The sequence below is a fragment of the Callorhinchus milii genome, unplaced genomic scaffold (genome assembly GCF_018977255.1).
Source record: "Callorhinchus milii isolate IMCB2004 unplaced genomic scaffold, IMCB_Cmil_1.0 Scaffold207, whole genome shotgun sequence".
Classification (NCBI taxonomy): Eukaryota; Metazoa; Chordata; class Chondrichthyes; order Chimaeriformes; family Callorhinchidae; genus Callorhinchus; species Callorhinchus milii.
This window is the reverse complement of record NW_024704948.1, coordinates 64299-73639: the sequence shown is the minus strand read 5'-3', so window position 1 is coordinate 73639 and position 9341 is coordinate 64299.

Below are 9341 nucleotides of genomic sequence, written 5' to 3'. Positions count from 1 at the left end.
CAATGTGACATCAGAAAGAACCTACTTCTTCATTCCACAAAATACTCAGCGCTGGGTGTCCAGCTCAGTTCACAGCTCCCAGTCGGAGCATTACTCACCGCAATTAAATAACGTTCTGCAGTTTCTGAGAATCAGCTTCACGCTGGCGGTTTGTGTGTAAGTGTTGCAACGATTCCAGTAAAGGACATCACATGTCCTGTTCGTTCTGCGGAGAGAGAGAGGGTAAGAGAGAGAGAGAGTCTGAGTCTCTGATTCCATCTCTAAACGTCGTTAAATATACATCTGTAAGTCACAGTTCGTGTTCCTCTCTGAGTGTGTATTGTTTGTGTGTGTGTGTCTATCGCAGCTCAGTGTGTCTGTATTGATGTGTGTGTGTGTGTGTCAGACTGTTCATCAGTGTGTGTGTCACAACAGCTTTCGATGCAAGTGTTACAGAGAAGTGGATGCTTGGTGATCACAGAGCAGGGTGACACTGTCAAAAGCTTCTCCTGAGAATTACTCCGTGTGATTTAAGTCTGCAGTGATCCTTCCCCATCGGACACAAACACAATCCTCCAGGTTCTGTATTTGACTCGAGCTCCTCCTCACTCTCGAAATGGAATCATTGTTGCTTATTTTCGGTGAGTACCGTTTCAATCCACGAATATTTGTGGGAATGTACCGTAAAGTGGGGTTCTGTAGCTCTGTGGTTAGAGCAATCGCCTTCCAAGCGAGACAATTTGGTCATTTTGCAGGCAGGGCGAACCCTTGGGCAATTTCTACTCTCTACTCCTCATAATAATCTCTCCTAAACAAAACAATGCTGTATTGCTCATTTTCAATCACCGACTGTTTGTAGGACACTGCTATGTGCAATTGCCAACCGCACTTCGCCCACAAATATACGGTGAATTCACGTTAGACATGTCTCGAAGACATGAAAAGCGCTATATCAAATGCAAGAATTATTATTTATGATTACAACCCATTCGCAGAGTTGTGCCATCCAGAGAGTTGGAAAAGAGAGAAGAGTGAAAGGCGTCTATTTTGATCCTCAACTATCCTATGTATCCCAAACCCGTGTCATAACCCGCTCTGCCTTCCCCCATTCCCGCAACATTAACCGTGTCCGCCAATGTCTCACACCGCAGGCTGCCGGAACCCTTATACATGCTTTTATAACATGCTTTTATAAGATCCAGGATTCTGTACGCAAACCCACTGCTTGTCCGCCTGCCCAAGTACTCCCTGTATCGACTGCAGATCACCCAGAAACCTGCAGCTAGTGTCATCTCCTCCACCAGGCTCTGTGACCCTATCATCCCCATCCTTGGATACAGTTCAAGATACAGTTACTCACATTGAAAGCCCTCCATGTCCTCACACACACCTACATCTGCGACCTCCTACGCCTTACCAATCTGCCCGCTCCCTCAGCTCAGCGGACTCCAGCCTGATTCATGTCTCCCACCTCACAGCCCCACCATTTACGGGCGAGCATTTAGCCAATCTCTAACCACCCACTGGGACTACATTCTGCATTCCCCCTACCTCACCCTTTCCTTGCTTCCTTCAAGATAAATCTGAACACTCTTCCCTTTGACCGTGCGTTAGATCACCTTAGTTGTCTTTGTCCTCCAGGCTCCTTAATTTTTTTTGGTTTTGGAGAGGCGGGAGGGGCGAGTGCAAAAGCGGAGAAAGGAGAAAGGGGACAGTTAGGAGAGAAAGTCATTTCTATGCTTACCCTCATTAACGTAGATTTATTGCAGTATAAATGCAAGCCGTCAAAATGCAAGTTGTTATTTTTGGGTAACGGGACATGATCTACCAGGAAAAATAACAGCCAGTAAGCACACTTCATACAGAAAGAGACAAAATCTGCTCAGTCTGTTAAACATAAATTTCTCAGGTTGCGAGTGGTCAGCAAATCGCTTCTACCCCAAGCTTCGAAAGAGAAACAGAAACACAAACTGCCCTTGCTCAGAAAATAAATATCAGAAGTCGCTGGGAACACTCAGCATGTCAGGCAACATCTAAGGAGAAAGGAAAGAGAGTCAACGTTTCGTTTCCACGACCGCTCGTTAGATCAGCTGCCTCAACTGCTGAATGTTCCCAGCGACTTTTGTTTTTGTTGTCTGATATCCAGCATCTCCAGTAATTGGTGTTTTTTCCTTTCGCAGAAAATGCCGTTCAGCCCAACCGTGTGCTTGTCAGTCTGTGAAAGTTATCTTTGTTCAGTCCTATTGTGCGCTCTCCCCATGGTGTCTGTGATGGTGCTCACTCCGCCAATGACGCTCTCTACAATAATCCCAATCCCTGTCTCTGTTTCTCTGTTGTATTTGTGGTGGTGTTCGCTCCCCGAATAATGATCTTTTTTGGCGGCGAACTTGAGTGGCTGCCTTTAGTTAAGGAAAGATTCTGTGACGGAAGATCAGCCCTCTGATTGTGTGAATTATTGTATTAATAATTCCTGCTTTGTTCTTTCTTTTCCATGTACAGTGATATTTCTGGAGAGAAGTTATGTGGAATCTGCAGGTTAGTGACACAATCTGACAACCAAAGGTTGCTGTGGGAACATTGTCACCATTCCTCTAACCCTACGCCTTGCCCCTTCCTTCTCCATTTCAGCTAGCGCTTGAAGATCTTCCTAATCGACCATGCTTCATTCAGACGTATGGTATTCAGTGCAGGGGGAGCGAGTCTGCTCTGAGGGATCTGCACTGATATATTCTGTAACGAAGTAGTAAACGATGGTCATATTTTGGGTGGAAACTCCTATCGTATATAAAGTAGAAGAATAAAATATATAATTTAACGTATAATAATACAATACAAAATATAGTAATCTAATATAAATTATGAAATAATAATAATCCTTGGATTTGTTAGAGCGTCGGGTCTCAAAATGTTTCACAGAATGTACTGCAATATGAAACGGCTATGTGTTTCGCGGGCGAAATTGAATTGAGTGACCAAATTATTTTATTTTAAGGGATTATCCTCCCCTTAAATGAAATCCGCCAATTGACTGCTGGGTTCCTAATGATTGCTAGGTAAAAAGAAGCATGTGGAGAGAGGAAACTTGCGTAAAATTTTGCCCTGACCGTGAATGTAAATATAAAGTATAATAATCCAATATAGAGTATAATAATCTAACACCAACTAGAATAGCTTAATATAAAGTACAACGTTCAATATGATGTAAAATAATCCAATATCATTATAATAATACAGAGCATAATAATGTAAAGTATAATATCGCTGTCCTTTATTTGCAAAATAGCTGCAACAGGTACAGCTGGTACTGCAATAACCTGTTACTCTTATGGTGACACCTGGGTTATGGACTCAAAATAGCCAGCAATCACTGCAACCATTGCAATGTTTATTTATTTATTTTTTTAACGCCATACATGCACATCCTCACAATGTGACAGATTCTCTGTACATGTACATTATATTGTATTATTGTGAGTGGCTGGAAGTCAAAGACGAAACAGACGCTCAATATTGCGTACAATGTTTTACAGAGAGTGTGCGGCTGGTGAATGGCGGCAGCCGGTGTGCCGGGAGAGTGGAGGTTTACTATGGAGGACAGTGGGGCACAGTGTTTGGCGATGGCTCTGGTGACAGTGGTTGGGATATGCTGGACGCGGCTGTGGTGTGTAAGGAGTTGGGCTGTGGAGCCGCGCTGTCAGCCTCAGGAGGCGCTCACTTTGGGAAGGGCTCAGGTCCCGTTGTGACGTACAATGTTCGGTGCAGAGGGAGTGAGTCTGCTCTTAGATATTGTTCCTCAGGGACATGGGGTCACTATTCCTGGTCACACTCCTCTGATGCCGGCGTCATCTGCTCAGGTAATTAATTCATTGTCTGATAATTTTTTAATTTCTCATGTTTTCTTTAAAACACAATTAGGGAAATTCTGATAAAAGTTGGTAACACACAATATTTCAGTGTATTATTACTGAATCTGGGGTGGAGGGTTTAGTGGTAAGGAGAGGGTTCACGATCATGGCCCTGGGGACATTAACGCGGGTCGCACTCTTATGCTCTCCGCGTCATCTGCTCAGTTTAATAAATCTGTCGCTCATCATCAGGTCGTTTTCCGAGAGGGTCGTTTGTTGGGGTGAGCACAGGCGGCTGAGCGCAGTGGACGAACACAAGGTGCAGAGTGTAGGGGGGAGAGTACAGGGTGGGTGAGCACTGGGACTAAATATATGGATGTGCAGCATAGGATTTGAGCATATTTGGTATCTTCACAGGGGGCGTTGAGCACACGGAGTTGTGTGAGAACAGTTGGGAAGTGGTCAGCACAAAGGCGGCAACGAGGGATAGAAGACAGTGGGGTGAGCACAGTAGGAGTGAGCAGATAGGAGGGATTAGTATACGGTGGATGAGCGTTGGGCCCGGTGGTGAACACGGGGTTTGTAACAAGCACGGTTGAGGTAAGCACCGGGGGTTTGAGAACAGGAAGTGGTTGAACACAGGGTCGTTAATTACATCGGACAGCTCAGGGGTGGAGCACAAAGGGTGAACAAATGTTGTGAGCACATGCGGGGAAGAGAACAAGGGGCTGAGTACGGAGTGTTGAGTTGAGTATAAGTGAGCACAAAGGGCTGAGAACGTGAAGGGTAACATATGCGTTGAGAACAGGTGTGTCGTTCAAAGGGGGATTTAGCACACGGGATGAGAATGAGCACAGAGCAAGTCTGCTGAGCGCAGGGGATATGGGGTTCAGCAAGTGGGGACAACAGGGGAGTTGAGGACGATGACGTGTGTACCGTGAGCTGAGCAGAGGAGGGGATGAGCACAGGGAAGGTGGTGATCACGGTGGTTTGGTTAAACAAGGGTGGTAAGATGTACGCGGATCTGGCGGTAGCACATTGAGAGATTGGGGCCACAGGTGCTGAGAACCGAAGTTTTGAGCTCAGGGGACTGAGCACAACGTGGAGCCCATGGGGTTGTCAGGATGGGGGGAGCAGAGGGAGGGAGCGCACGTGATGAGCATAGGGCTTGACAACAGGTGTGAGCACAAGTAGAGGATGATAACAGGAGTGAAGAGCACAGTGGTTCACGAGCAAAATTTTGGGTGGAGCACGGGGGTTGTACGAATATACGGGGAGCACCTGGGGTTTGTGCATACGCGGGGTGTATGGGGCAAGTATGGGTGGGAGCACAGAGGTGTGAGCCGATGGGTGTGTAAACAGGTTGGGTAAGCAAAGGGTTGTTGTACACAGGATGAGTAAGGACACAAGGGGTTTGAGCAAAAGGGCGTGGAGGGCTTTAGCCCTGGAGGAGGCTGTGCACGTTGGGGAGGCTGTACCTTGATTGGCAGCTGTGCTCTGGGGCAGCAGCTGTTTCCGGGGATGACTGTGTCGGTGTGGGATTCTGGCAGGGAGTATTGTGCCCTGGGGATGGTCTGTGACTGGTAGTGGGCTGTAACTTTGGAGTTCGGCTGTCTATCCATCGCACTGTGTCGGGTTGGGTGCTCTGTGGAGGGACTGTCTTCTGAGGTATCTCTGTACACTGGGTGGGTGGCTGTTCCTGTGGGGGCTGTACCATTGTCGGACTTGTGACCAGGATTAGGCATGAACCTGTTGTGGGGTCTATACAGTGGGGAGGGGTCAGTGGGCCCTTGGTTTGTTTTGTCTGTGAGGGCTCTACCGGGGGGCAGGTGTGGGGTTTCTGCAGGAGTTGAAGATCGCTGCACCTAGTGGGGAAGCTGTGCCCTCGTTGGTAGGGCAGGGGAAAGAGCGCTGTGCCGGAGGAGGGCACCGATGTGCCTGAGAAGCAGCTATCGGATATGGGAGTAGTTGCTGTTACCTGGGAAGGGTTTGTACCAGGGAGAGCGGTCTTTGTCTGGATTTGCCTTTAGCTGGGGTGGGGATTCCTTGTGTGGGGTCTGTGTACCCTGGGGGTTTGGTTATTCCCTGTGCACGATTGCTGTACCATAGGGGAGATCTTCTGTTTTGTATTGTAACGACTGCGCACGGACGATGGGGTCTGTGCCTTGGGGTGTGGCTGTGCTCTGGTGCTGTGGATGGTGTCTGTGTCCTCGGGGGGAGGTGCTTTACCGGAGTTGGGGTTGTGCTATTGTCTCTGCCTGGGTTCGTTCGTGTTGTGTGTGATGGTATATTATATACGTCCGGTCCTCCCACACACGCCCATACACACATACACAAACATTCAAACAAGGAAAGCGATATATTAATGCAATAATAAAACAACAATATCTGCATCTGTGTATCTGCCAAAGCGCAATAAACAGTTGTTGTAGAACGATTTTTACATCGTCGTGAATCTCTTGTTTGTTTCAGAGTCGTGGGCAATGCCTATCCTTGTTGAGCTACACATAAAAATATATAATGAAGCCCCAAAATATGATGTGCGGATAATATTCCGCAATGAGTTAGCAACAGAGAGAAATTACACACCATTTTGTCAGTAACACATGCGCATTAATGTATTCTGTAGCAAAGCAGTAAACCACTGACATAATTTTGGAGTACTCTCCTATCTTTATATGAATCATAATAATCTTATTTAAAGTATAATTATATTATATTAAGTATAATAACATAAAAGCTCTATCCTTCTGTTCCAAACGCAGCTGCAACCCTTAAATCTAGCGGTGGAATAAATTGTTAATATTACTGCTGATACACGGGTTTTGGACTGCATGTAGCTAACAGTCATTGAACCCATTATAACGATTATTATTGTTCTTGTATTGTTTACCGTCCAGAAAGCCTCCCAAGGTTTAATGAACCTTGTACTGTATTATTCTGGATTGCGTTCAATACTCTGTGTGATGTCTTACAGTGTTTGTGAGGCAGATGTTTTTTTTTCTTTTGGCAGATGTTTGAGGCTGGTGAATGGCGGCAGCCCGTGTGCCGGGAGAGTGGAGGTTTACCACGATGGACAATGGGGCACAGTGGATGGCTTTGGCTCTGGTGACAGTGGTTGGGATATGGCGGACGCGGCTGTGGTGTGTAAGGAGTTGGGCTGTGGAGCCGCGCTGTCAGCATCAGGAGACGCTCACTTTGGCGAAGGCTCAGGTCCCGTTGTGACGTGGGGTGTTCGTTGCAGAGGGAGTGAGTCTACTCTGAGGGGTTGTCAGTCACAGCCCTGGCGTGGTGGCCACACTCCTATGATGCCGGCGTCATCTGTTCAGGTAAATATTTCAGTCTTCGATCATTTTTCTTTTCTCATGTTTTCGGTAAACTACGGATCGAGGAACACTGTTAAAGATTGTGTCCCACAATATGTTAGTTTATTATTAAATCGGAGAGGAGAGGTTGCGCTCATAGCCCTGTGATAAATTTTCCGAATCCAATTCCAATGATGCCGGCGTCATTTGCTCAGTTAAATTAGTGTGTCTCTGAGAATAACCACGTGCTCGGGTTGTGTGCGAGTTGTGAGCAATGGGTGTTTGTGAGAGTTGAGCACAGGGGGCTGAGCATTGCGGGTGTGCACAACCGAGTGCGTGAAATGGAAATGAGTACAGGATGCGTGAGCACAGGGCGTCTGAGCACAGTGGGTGAAAAATGGCAGGGAGCGCATTTTGTGAGCAGAAAGGGATTGGCGCATAGTATCAGCCTATGGTTTTGCAGGTCAGGTTTGAAGACATTGAGCGATAGCACAGAGATTTGAGCACAAGGTTTGTTGAGCTCAGGCGGAATAGGCACAAGGGGCTTGGGGTGATCACAGAGGGCCGAGAAACATGTGTGCTGAGGAGAGTGCTATGGTACATTGGGTGTGAGTAAGTGTTGGATAAGCATGGTTCGTTGAGCGCGTTGGGGGAATGAGCAGAGGGCTTTGAGAACAGGCTTGTTTAACACAGGAAGTGGAGTACACAGGGGTAAGCTCATTGAAGTGCACACGTGGGGCACAGTTGTGCACATGAAGCGTGGTGAGCAAAGGAGGTTTGAGAACAGTGTCAGCGCGAATGATTGTGATCTCAGTATCTGAGCGCAATCAGCGTGAGCACAGTAGGGGATCTTTTTTTCTTAACTCGAGTGGGGTGAGCACAAAGGCAGAGAGTGGATGTATTGAGCGCCCGGAGGGGAGAGCAGAAAGCGGAGTTGAGCATAGGTGTGGCGAATACAGTGGAAAAAGTACGAGGAAGGTGCGCACGCTAGTGGAGTGAGCCAGTGTGGGTTTTAGCACAGGGGACTGAACAAAAGAGGGGTGAGCACCGAATCTGAGCCCGGGAAGAGGTAGCAGAAAGTGGGGAGGAATGTGGTGGGTGAATAAAGGGTTGGAGTGCAAATGGAGTTGAGTATAGTGGGGCTGAGCACAGAGTGATGAGGAGAGGAGCACGGAGAGCACGGGGCGATTGGGTGTGCATCACGGCGATGAGTAGCTGGGTTTAGAGCATGGGAATTTGTGGCCGAGAGGGTAGCTGTTTCAAACAATTTGGGGAGCACAGGAGGTGATAACCGGGGAATGTTATTGGTGGGGAGCGCACCGGGAAGAACAGGGGTTAAACACATTGGGTCGACTACAGGGTTAATGCACATGGGTGAGTGTGAGCACAGGATGGAAGTGTACAGGGGAAGGGGAGCACAGTATGAAAAAGAACAGTTGGCTTGAGCACATTGGAGAGCAAAAGGGGGTTAGCAGAGGGGGAGCACTTGGAGGGCAAACCGAGGCGAAGAGCACGAAAGGGCGAGTAGAAAAGGCGGGGAGCAGAGCCACGTGAAGCGTAACAAAGAGGGATTGTGTACGTTGGGGATCTAAAGACTGGGTGTAGTCATATTGGGGTTGAGCACATTCGGTGGAAAGAGCGCGCAGTTTAAGAGCAGAAGGTGGAGGATTGAGTACAAGTGGAGGTGAGCACAGGCGGAGAACATAGCGGTATGAGTCGGGTGCTGAATACACGGGAGGTAATCACAGAGCAGTGGGCAACACAGGAGACTTAATGAGGGAGAGGTCATATGGGTGGCAAGCAAATGGTGGGAAGCACGGGAGCATAAACACAAGGTGGAGTAGTACAGAGTCGAAAGAACAGCAGGGTGACAAGTCAGTGAGCAACAGGGTTTGAGCAGACGGAGGGTGACCACAATAGCGGTTCAGCAAAAGAAGTGTCTGCATAGCCGGGGATTGAGCACGTGTGGGTTGAGTTTAGGTGGGTGTGTGCACAGGGGGCTGAACACAATAAGACTGAGCACATGGTGTGCAAGAACAGGGAAGTTGGAGAACATGGCGGAGTGGAAGGCGAGAGAGGAGCTAAAGCGAAGTGAGTGCAGGCGATGAGTAGAGATGGAGCTGAGTACAGTGGGGCAAGCAAAACGCGTGTAGATAGGTCCATCTGAAGTGCCTGATTCACCTGGATTTTATTCATAGAAAATTTTCATGAC